This window comes from Bidens hawaiensis, unplaced genomic scaffold (genome assembly GCF_021521415.1).
Source record: "Bidens hawaiensis isolate Kalapana, Puna unplaced genomic scaffold, B.hawaiensis_p1.1 tig00002414_1, whole genome shotgun sequence".
NCBI classification, from domain to species: domain Eukaryota; kingdom Viridiplantae; phylum Streptophyta; class Magnoliopsida; order Asterales; family Asteraceae; genus Bidens; species Bidens hawaiensis.
Genome location: NW_027491131.1, coordinates 809719 through 822526, shown reverse-complemented (window position 1 = coordinate 822526; position 12808 = coordinate 809719).

Sequence of the window (12808 nt, the reverse complement as noted above, 5' to 3'; positions counted from 1 at the left end):
CTATTTTTAATTAAAATAAATCAAAATGGGTAAATTTGTCAATTTTGAAGTTAAGAAGAGGAAAATATGCAATTGAATATTTGGAGTAGGTATATATGCATTTAAAAAGTTTTTGATAATATGCAATTGCCCCTTCTAAAAAATACATCATCTAAAAATATGTTATATTGCTTTAGTGCTTTATCGTATTCTTCGGTGATACTTTTGGAGGATTGCCACCTTTTGGTATTTGGATTTAACGTGAAGACTCCATTCATAGACAATTGTGTGAAGTATTGAAGAAGACACATGTACCACTAATCCACAATATTCAAACCAGTATTTTTGTCCCATAAAATTTTATCCAATTTGTTAAACATCATAAAGATAAAGCTGCGTGTTGCGATGGGTATAAAACTTTCTGGTTTTGATGTACTAGCTTTATATAGTTATCAAAGAGAAAACCTAAAAATATAGTCGTAATACAATCAAAAGAATACTAAAACGTGTTTTTGTTTATTTTTTTTATGTAACGTTCAAACCCATGCTACTAAACATGCACGTTGTGACAACAATTAACAATTAAGATTTGAATTGCACCACCTCATCCTACCAACTCGAGCCATCCTAAAAAAACACCAACTCAAAACCAAATAGCAATCACATCTACCAACTCGAGCCATCCTACAAATCCCTTACATCAATTGAGATTAAAATTGCACCACTCAACCTGGCTATTTATAGCATATTAAAATCCGTACTTTTTAAATACCGGAATTAACTTTATTAAGTTAATGTGATAATTGACTTAAACCAGAATTTGGTTACATTGTACCATAACTTAAATCTAAACATACTAAACTTTACACAAACTTTCAAAAGTAATTTAAAACTAAAATTTTTAAAATTTTGTCACTCGATTGGAAGGCTCTTTGGTCTCAGCTTCTCTCTTTGAAGTCTGCGTTATCTGGTTGGTGGGTTTTCATGGGGAAGCTTAAGAAGCTTAAGAATTTGAATTTACGACAAAAGGCTAAGGTTTGGTGGGATGTTGAAGGAGATCAAAATAGTAAATTCTTTCATGGTTATATTAACGGTAACTTTAAATCTTCAAATATTTGCTGTATTTCGCTTAATGGTAACCGGGAGACAGATCCAGACGTGGTCAAAAATGGGGTTTGCTCTTTTTTTGCTAACAAATTTGAGCAAGTGACTGTGAGACCGAGCCTTTACAACAGTAACTTTTAAGAAAATTTCGGAGGATGATAGGGTTTGGCTCGAAAGGCCCTTTTCTTTGGAAGAGGTCAAAGACGCGGTTTGGGCCTGCGGGAATGATAAGTCTCCGGGACCAGACGGTTTTACGTTTAAATTTATAAAAGCCTTCTGGCACGTGTTGGGGCGAGACTGTTTTGACTTCTTGAAAGAGTTTGAGCATGTCGGCTGACTAGAGAATGGGTGCAACTCATCCTTTATTTCTCTATTCCAAAGAAAAAGGACCCGATCGCCATATGTGACTACAGACCGATTAATTTGATAGGTTGTATGTCAAAGATTATCTCCAAATTGCTTGCACTTCGAATTCGGAAGGTTGTTCCAATGTTAAGTAAATAAGAAACTCTATCCCACATAGAAAGAGGGAAGAAAGTGGAAGCATTTCACATGGTTGTAAATGGGAAAGAGAACTTTCATCCCACATTGGAAAATTATAAAAATTGAAAACTATTTATAAAGAAGAGAGTTTCCATAGTAATATATTTATGTAGCTAACCACTCTCATCAGTCCTAGCGGAGGGTGTGAAGCCCCCGAAGCGCACGGGCACTGGATCGGGTTCTAGCGATGGGCGTAATGTGGCGTTTTGATGGCGCACTGTGCGCTTCGCACGCTCGCATCGCCGCTTAAGAGCTGCCTTTAGTATTTTTGAAAGTGGAAGGACTAAAAGTGAAAACTCTGAATATGGATCCTTCGCCTACGCGAACGGATCAGGAATTAAAGTCTTCGCTCTACGCGAAAGACAAAATACATAAACTGACATAGGGTGGCTTCGCGTTACTCGATGAATCCAATCATCGTCACTTCGCGCTACGCGAAGTAACCAATCTGCATGCGTGACACATGTGGCAGGTGACTCAACAAAATATATAGTGGTTCGCTTTGCGCGAACGGCCTGGACATTTGTCCTTCGCGTTATGCAAAGGAACAAAAAATCAGCTATAAATAGAAAGGTTCATGGCACTTCCCATCTCGCACACCAACACACATTTTACACACATGTGTAGTCTCGAGAAGCGTGCCGCATCTCGTAGAACGTGCCACGCTCTGAAGTTATAACGGTTTAAGCTCTATAAAGCAATTGAGAGTAGAAGTGCTGCTCAACCAATCTTAGGCATCTAACTCCAAATGCCCGTGTGAGGTAGGGGTTCCGTTTAAGTATTATTTTATTATTATAATGGCTTAGACCATAGTCAGAGGTATAACCCGAACCTTGATTACAGTTAAGAATAATATAACTTTTCATAAACAAAGGTTATAGTCCAATTATTATTTCTTCATGATTAAGAAACGTAAGCATTCACATACAAAGGATATAGTTAAAATAGTATTTCTTTACGATTAAGAAATATAATATTCATTCACAAATGTTATAGTTAAAAGTAATGTTTTTCTTGAAGAAGATACCCAGTATAGACGTTTCTTCCTGAAAAAGAAAAGTAGCATATAATCGATGAATAAACAAAAGGACTAAAAGTCCAAATATTTTATATAAACAAATAATTTGTCAAGGTTAAAGCTATACAAAACAGACTACGAGTCTGAAGCTAGATCGTTGATTTAGATATTTATACAAAGGTTATTCTCGTACTGTAGGTTCAAGATAGCAATCAATCAGTCAGAGATCAAAAATCGAAAACAAGGGTTAGTAACAGAAACTAATCATAAACAAGAATCAATATCAGAAACTGATTACAAACAGAAAAGGTGAATACGCCATGAACTTTTACAAACTCTTTTAGAGTCAGACTGTTTACATAGCATCTATGAATCCTTAAAACCTTATGTTACAATAATAAGAAACAAGCATACTCTGGTTAAAAGTATACATGTGTCTGGATCCATTTATACATGGTGTTTCGGATTTACCCCGGACCATGCATATCATCTATACGCCTCTAGAAGTCCACTGGGCTGTTCAAAGAAATGGTATTGCGTATATGTTTTAATTGTACATGCACTTGGGGTAATTTTGTCCCAATTGAGTTGGGTGCCTAATGAGTAGTCACAAAGGTATTATTATTGATTACACAATGGTATTGAAAAGATTTTACAACAAAGTTAGTGTAATTCATCGGCTATGTGCTGACGTATTCTCCCCCCCCCCCCCCCCCCCCATATTTCAGGAAATAGTAAATGTTAGAACAGACAAGCAAGACAGATTAGAAGATTGGAGATTCAGTCATTAAACGTTATCTGATGGCTCATATATTTTATTCAGAATATTATAAAGAATCATATTTTCAAAAGACAAGTATTTGAATTATCAAAACGGGTATTCATATCCCGAGTTTTCAGTATAATAATATTTTATTCAAAAGACTTCCGCTCATATTTGTCAAGCTCGATTTATAACAAGAAATGGGTATTTGAACACAATATTTTTATGAAAGAATATTATATTAAAGGCTTAGGCTAAAACAAAGCCGCAACTCTGATATATTTATAAAACATATACCAACTAACGGGTGTCACACCTAGGCTCTAAGTCGGGGTGTGACACTTTTGACCTTTTACCCATTGTGTGCTAGTGAGATCCCAGAAGCATGCTTGCATTAAACCTCTCATTTTGGCCAGGGAACATTGGTCTTGAGAAGGTCTCTCGATGTGACCTTTCTTTGACCAAATCCTCTTTCTAATCTCCTTCTTGTTGGGCCCATAACTTTATGGGCTTTCTTTGTTGGCTTTGTTTTGGTCTTTTTCACCTATTTAGTCATGGCCCATCTCGAGAGCCCGCCTCCGTGAGAGGCTATACAACTATCAAACAAGCATACTTACATGCCTAAGCCTAAAATCTACTTTAACCTTATTCACAAACAAGTTCACATGAAAAATTCTTAGTTATGAGTCATCGGCATAACCAAAACATTGTGGCGTAACCAAAAGTTCGTTGTTAGAGACATCAAAAGGTTCTTTTCCCTTCCTGCAACATCCAAAGGTATGCTTCGTGTTTTTCTTATAAAAAACAACATTTACATATATAAAAATTGATAAATTCTAGTGCCCAGAAGGTGAACGCGTCCTTTTAACCCTCACCTAGTTCCACCAATGATAAAACTTCTTTGTCGGGGACTTTGAGGTCCCCATAGGTTATGTTCTATACTGACTAGACTAAGAGATTAAACTCGTATTTGTTTCGTTAAAAAAAGAAAAAAAAAACCTTACAATTTTGTTAACAAAACTCATAGGAATTTTGGTAATTTGACTCTTAACCCCTCTTGCTTCCTCCCAAATATGTTAACACGTAACACATAAGGTTTGGAATATGGTATTTTTTTTTCATAAAGAGAGAAACACTTTAATTTATGAAAATAACTATAAAACATTACTTAGTTGGGCTTGGGTTCTCCAGCGGAGACTCAAGTTCGAATCCCACTTATGTCATATTTGGGTGGATATTGGTAATGAAGGATTTGAGCTAGGCCTTGTTCAAAGGTTGTCAGTTTGAATCCTGAGCCCACCCGGGTTTTCGTCCCACCGTGTGTTACGCCAAAGAGTTCTGCTCTTGTGGTGGCACAACGGCTGTCAAGTGGCAGTCAGCAGTATGGCTTCCCGGGGAACGCCCAAGCCAAAATCTGAAGCCAGCGTGGGCCCGGTTAAGACAACATAGTCTAGCCAGAGTGGGGCATCGGGGCTCTCCAAATCTGGAGAGCACGGTAGCCTAAATATAAGAAAGTCGCCGTTCTAAAAAAACAACTAAATAAATATTATTGTTATTTTATAATTCATTGCTAAACAAATAAGTATCACAAACAACATCAACGACAAAAAATCCATGAGAATTCCTTTGATGCTATGATATTGGATCTCCGAAAAGATTAACCTCTATTATTTTAAGGTGAATGTCGGTGTTGGGGCAATTACCAACAAGACTTCCGTCAAAAATCCGCTGTTTCTTTTCAACATATAGAAACCGATTAAAGCCTTAACAGTTCACTATCCATTGATTTAGTTTTCGAAAAAAGGTAATTCCGATGTATTTCAAAGATAACTAACCGTAGGTTATGGAAAAGCCGGAGCCCAAAAGCAAAGATAAGAGAAACCCTACCTTCGTTCTCATGAGGTTAGGATCAACCGGTTAATTGTTTTGTTTTTGGTTTAAGCTCAGGAACAATCGTGATTTCCTTTTACTACTTTTAAATGTGTTCGGTTTGACTCGTTCAATATGCTTGCTAACCCAAAAACTTTTGTAACAAGTATTTTTTTCAGTGATGTCTACAACAACTTATTAAAAGTAGTAATCGCGTCAAACCTGTTCTTCTATATTAATTACAACTAAGGTGGTGTTTGTTTTCTCAGAAAAGGTCTTCTTGACCTCTTTTGTCTGCGCAGACCAGCGCAAATGTTTAGGTCTGTAGTGTGTTTGTTTTTTGAATGATATTTCATTAAAAAAAAAAGATCCATATGCCCTCTTATTCTTAAAAACCTGGACTATAGTCTTCTAAGCTCTTCAAAGTTTAAAACCCTAATCCTTGTAAAAAAAACATCAGTTCTTTTCCTCATCCCGTCGCAATCCTCTTCACCTCCACCCACACCGCCGACGATTCCCCCTTTTCTCCACCCCCACCATTGTTGCCTCCCTTGCATCAACCCCCACAATTGTCACCCGTTGACCTCCTCTACCCACCTAGTTGTCCCCCCCCCACCCACCCCCACCCCCACAGCCGCTGCCGCACTACCTCTTCCAAGCCACAACCACCGACAAATCTCCACCACTAGGTAATGCAACCAAGTATGTTATGTTTTGTGAAAATTGTTTGAATTTCAGTTTGTTTGAATAGTGTTTAGGTTTGAATTTGACACTTTGTTTGAATATGTTTAGGTTTGAATTGAGCACTTCAAAATTGTTTAGGTTTAGGTTTAGGTTTGATTGAGCACTTGAAAATTGTTTATGTTTAGGTTTGAATTGAGTACTTGGAAAATTGTTTATGTTTAGGTTTGAATTGAGCACTTGGAAAATTGTTTAAATTTCGGCTTATTTTAGCACTCTACAGACGTTAAAAAACAAACAGTCTTCTTCTTACAGACTGCAGAGACTTGGTCCACCTATTCTTCTATAGATGTTTGCAGACATGGTTCGAAGACTACAAATTACCTTTGGAAAAACAAACCTAATAGATTAAATTCATGTATTAACAAAAAAAAATACATTATAAAGAAAATCCTACGAATTTTGTGATATTGACCTCGTGACGCCCTCTTGTTTCCGCCAGGTCAACACGATGTTTAGAATACATTTTTTTTTCACAAGTAAGAGATAAATACATTGTTTACAAAATTAAAAATAAAATTGTTTTATTTTATAAAATAGTAGCTCGTGAATAACAAGAAGTAAACAAAATGCAATGATGTTTTATACTTCAACTTTGATGTAAACAACAAAAACGTCTCAAAGCATGTAACCATTAGTTAGAGTTGATGTAACATTTGTATAGCTAAGATTCAATGGACCAATTGCAAACACACAAATTGGTTTAAAGGTGTGATGTGTAGGAAAGTTGGCTCGATATGGTTCGATGGGCATGGGTGATTGTGGGCAGAGTGAAGCCCATTAAGCCGACAACATGAACCTCTTTGGGCTCACATGCCCCAGCCACCTTCCTAACTTCCATAAAAGTCACTTTAAACTACTTATCTTAAGGACCACTTCTTTTTACTCAATATTTATTTCCACATATTTTTTTTAATAAACTACGTACTTTTGTTAGGCTGAGCATGGTTAGGTTCGGTTCGGTTATTAGACGAAATCGAAATCGAAACCGAAGTCAGCGGTTTTTTAATATACAAACCGTTTGGTTTTTCAGTTTTTAGGGTATAGGTTCGGTTATAATTGTCTTTTTTTTTCAATTATGTGTGGTCATTGTAAAAGAAATTAAAAGACCGTCCCGAACCGAGCGAATGTTTGCTTGTTGCTTGGCTCATTTACAACCGAACCGAACAACTGAAATTCGAACCGAACGAAAATCAAAGCGAGCCAAAATCGAATCGAGCATTTTTCGACCGAACATCGAGCGATTTTTTAGCATTATTTATTTCTTTTTCACTCTAAAAGTTTCAATAAGAAACAAGTTTGAAGGCTTCAAATAATATATTTTGTATACAAATTAGTAGTTTTTAGACAAACGCGTAATAGGTTTTAATTTTTCAGGTGAAAAAAGTTTAAAGTGAGATATAATGAGCATGTAAACAAATTTTTAGTATTATGAAAACGTTGAATCGAACTAATGATACTATAAAATTGACAGAATAAAAAAAATTTTAAAGAGTTTAAAAAATGGATGTATTTATATTTTATGTGTGATGTCTACATATTTATATATTTATTCATATATAATTATATACAAAATAAATTAAAAATGTTCAAGCCGAATCGAACCGAGCATACCTGTGCTCGTTGCCTGGCATATTTACAAAACGAGCCAAGCAGAGGGGCTTGTTTACAATGGAGCAAAAAAACGAGCGAGTTATTTCCGAGCGAACGGCAAGCGGCTTGGACGACTCTACCTATCTTAGGACCACTTCTTTTTACTCAATATTTATTTTTGTATTTTTTAAAATAAATTGTGTACTTTTCTTAGGGCTGAACACGGTTAGGTTCAGTTTGGTTATTAGGTGAAACTGAAACCGAAATCATCTGTTTTTTGATATACAAGCCGTTCGGTTTTTCGGTTTTTTGGATTTCGGTTTGGTTATAATTGTTTTTTTTTTCAATTCTGTGTAGACATTGTAAAAAAAAAACTAAAAAATGAAATGATGATTTTAAACTTATAAGAACGTGTTAGAGTACCACATATATATAGAATTCAAAAAACAAAAATAGGCGCATGTTACGTGAAATCATACGAATACAAATTTGTTATATTAGTAGAGTTTAAATTTCAACAAAGTTCTTAATAAAAACTAAAAGTTTGGTCGCAATTTTTATTCATCATCTTATTCATCTTCAAAGTTTAGTCACAGGTATCATCATCTTCATAATCTTCATCACCATCAATCGGATCGGTTCGTTTTTTTCAGTTTTTTAAATAATGGAAAACCGAAACCGAAAATTCGGTTTTTCGAAAATACAAAAAATTAACCGTCGGTTAATGCTTCGATTCGGTTTCTTTGGTTTGGTTTTTTCAGTTAGTTTGATTTCGGTTCTGTTAACTCGGTTTTCTGCTCACCCCTAACTTTTATATCGTGTAATTAAGTAAACGAAATACATAACGCCGAAACAAGGGCACAAATGTGTTTCCAAAATGTGTGTTTTTGTTGAACTGAATCGCATTCTCGTGTGTTTAAAATGAAACTCAAATTCGTTTTGAGACTGACATATAAACGTGGTTCTATGATGTGCGTAGTTGAAATGAATCATATTCTCGTGTGGTTTACATAGAAACTCATATTCGATTGATGTGAGTTAGCCGAAACTAAAAAGGAGATGAAAACCAACATAGAATCTTGAGAAGTATGGAATACAAAGATTATTAGGGACCAAATTATTTATGAAGATAGATGCTCCCTACATGAAGATAACTCAATTTAGAATTACTAAAATGTTATAATCGGATAAAAGCTTTTTATAAATTAAACTTGGTAGTTAATATCCAAAGAATTTTAGTATAAATAAATATTATATTTTAAACAAAGTCTTTTCGCTAGAACAATCCGTAACTCTGATATATTTACAAAATAGATACTCACTATTGGTCACACGCCATGGCTCATAGAGCGGGTGTGACAGAATCCTATCCATTTCAGCATTCCAATCAAAGATGTTGGTTGTTAAAGAAAAACCTAACTTATATGCATTTAGGTCATGGTCGACTTTTGGATTTATGACGTGATAATAGATTTATGAGAGATATTGAGTGAAATATGAAAACACACAATTGAAGGTGTAAAGTTATGTAAAATTAATATATCTCACATTGTTACAATATAGCTATGTATTTATAGAGACATGATCGCGTCTACCTATCGTACTATCTCGGTACATTCTAGGTGTGATCTTGTGGTTCACCCTTTCCATCTATAGTAGTTAGTCATGATCTTCCTTTTGTCTATATCCGGTAGATACGATTGTCTTATCTTGTAGCTGTAGATGCGCTATTTGGATTGTTACCCCTACACTGGTTTAGTAGGAACCCAAATATTCCAATCTAAAACAAGGGAGACGACTTGGTTTTGGGCCTTAAACAAAATGTCTTCATGGAGCTAACCAAGAAAGACCCCGACGGTCATTTAGCCACTTCCAACGGTCCGGATGAGGGCCCACCATCACTTGTTGTAAGAGCTTCAAGCAATCACCTAACCTGCGGGGTGCACACTCAGATAGTGAGGTCGTAGTCCAGTGCCATTTCCGCACCAGGTTGCCGTTCACTAACTCAAAACAAGATTGCACCAAGCAACCAAGCTTTTATTCATCATAAAAGAGAGAAGGGATGATACGTGTCGAACGCATCAGTAGCATATTAACCAAGTTCAATTGTGAATTTAAGAAAAATCACTTATACACTCAAATTTTAAAACTTGTCATTGTATGTATCAACTGTCAAGTAACATGAAGATTAAGTTACTAGTCATTTAAGTAATTAAGTGATTTTGTCATTTTTCTTATTTATGTCATCCAATTATATGTTGCAACGATTAACCATCCATTTAAGTAATTTTGTCATTTTTCTTATTTATATCACCCAATTGTATGTTGCAACGTGGTAGCTATAGTTATTTTCTAAAGACATTATTTTTTATTTTAATTAGTTTTCACTTTCAAATAATTTTAACTATTGAGTAAATAAAATTCTTTTTACCACCATTATGGCTCTAGTTGCCACTGACCCTGGTGGAAATAAACCGGTTAATCGAACTGATCTGAATATCTAATCAAAATCGAACCGGTTTGAAACTGATTATATATAAATCGGTCTGGACCGATTGAAACAATAGGTTAGGAACCGGTTTCTGATTTTCTCCACCAGAACCGGTTCCAAACCGGTTAATCAAACCGAAGCCGACCCAAACCGGGCAAACCCTAATCGAAACCGATCATAAACCGGTTTTAACTTTTGTTGACTGAAGCGAACCGGTTTCAACCCAAACCGGTTTTGAGTCTTAAACCTGTTTGTGCACCTCTAATACCCATTTCACCTCCTGCTACCAACCTTACGGCACGATCATAGCCCTTCCCGTTACTCTTAACCTCCTCAAACCAAAACCCAACTCAAACTCATTACGAGAGACATAGCTGACATAATGAATGTCTGAAACACGGGTGTCATGTCATTAGCACAAAATGTTCAGTTGATATATCATTTTTCAAAGTTTGTTACACTAAAAGTGTAATTTTGAACTTCTACACTTAAATTACATGTATCGAGTAAAATACGTGTTGATGTCTTAATAAACATTTTGATATACTTAACCCTTTATAAATTACAACACGGTAATATTTGACACATTTCTCTTTCTTATTTAACATTAAAATTTTATTTTATCAATCTCAAAAAGATAAATCACATACCACACCAACCTAATCACAAAAGGTTTGCCACCTATTTGTGCAATATAACTTTCACATTAAAAGCTATATAAACATCATAGGTAAATTTTAAACATGTCATATGTTACTCCTTAATATTGTACTCTATAGGCCCGACTTAGAGCATGTGTAGTAATGCAGACTAGGCATTTATACAAGCCCCGCCAAGATTAGAAACTCATAACATATGTTTTTAATTCCTTTTCACATATTTTATATGCTATATCAGTTTTTAATTTCTTTTTAACATATTTCGAGGCTCGTTTTTATAACCTGTGCAAGGCCTACGAAGGCTATCGAGCTCTCTTGGACGACCCTTAAACTCGATATACACCAATTTTAAAATCATCAATTCAAATTATTTTTACATTCACAAATGTTATATGATACCCCATAATATTACACTCTATAGACCCGACTTAGAGCATGTGTAGCAATATGGCTAGGCATTTATACAAGGCCTGTCAAGATTATAAACCCATAACATAACTTTTCAATTCCTTTTCATATATTTTATATATTATATCAGTTTTTAATTTCTTTCAATATATTTTGAAGCCTATTTTTATAACTCGTGCAACGCCTAAAGGGCTATCGAGCTCTCTTGGACGACCCCGATACCTGATATACCTTTACCAATTTTACAATCATCATTTCAAATCATTTTCACATTCACAAATGTTATATTCCCAATTACATTTTCTTTTATGTGACACCTAAAATCCTAAAATGAAAGAAACCACTTTGGCCCTCAAAGCACATGTTGATGAAAAAGGTTTCATGGGAATAGACTTAACTTTACAAAGCATGGCCCATCCCACCTTTACTTTTCAATCAATTGCAATTATTTTGTGAAATTAAAAAAATATCATTTAAAATTGGTCCTAAAAGTGTTTCCAAATCAATTTGATACGAATCAAGACTGTGTATGTTTATGAACATAAAGATACTTTTATTCAAGTGTTTACTTATCTAGTTCTAGAATTCTTTTGCTTATGTTTTAAGCTTAAATAAATCTCAATATCGAATATTCTAATTCTAGAAGTCTAAAGATTATGTAAAGTGCGATATGAAAATTGAAAAGTATCAACTTACCTGTAGAAAGTTGGGTATGTATCAGTTTCTTACACGAACGAATAGTTCTATCATTCGTTTCGTAACTAAACTTACAATTGATTCAACCACAATCGATTCAACCGAATGGATGACATTTAGTTTGCTACCTGTGAAGAAGTATCGAGTTTGAAAAGCATTAAGATAAACGGAATTTGGTCATAGATTAGTTTGTGCTTTATGTTTTATATTACGCTTCGCTTTTATTAATGATGATTCATCGTTGTTGATAAAAAAGCTATTAGGATACAAAAAATGAAATCGATGGCGACATCTAACCATTTTATCTAAATATGCACCATCATCTTCTTCAGAAACTTCACCTGAATTCTGTATAGTGTTTAATTTCTTTGTAAATAAAATATAAATACGTAACATTTTTCACGTTTCCCTTTTGAAAGCTTTAAATCTTAAAACATGTACATGAATCAGAATCAAAATTAGAAAATGCTATAGGCTTAACATCGAGACAAAGTTCTAAGCCAGAATACTCAACTTCACTTCTAACCTACGATAAAGCTGCGACGTAAGAGTAAGTACTAGAGTTTTATGGACTTTATACATGTCCAAGTAAACGAGGTATTTATAGACACGAAAGATGTGATTGTTGCTAGCATTAAATGTAGGTAGTGTCGGACATGTTTATATCATTTTAAGTATGGATTAAATGCATATAACATGGGATATGTCGAACTTTTTTTGTTAGATTATCCAAAAATAGTGTCTTACAGTTACAGTTACTTCACCCGTCGTTCGAATATAGGAACCACGAAGAAAAACATCAAGATTGTCGAAATTTCCATGTTCTAAAATGCCTCAACCAAGAGCCATTCTCCACCATCATAGCAATCAAACGATTTCACCACTGCGATTAATAACTTAAGACAAATTTCCCTATTCCGATTCAAAATCAAAATAACACAAAA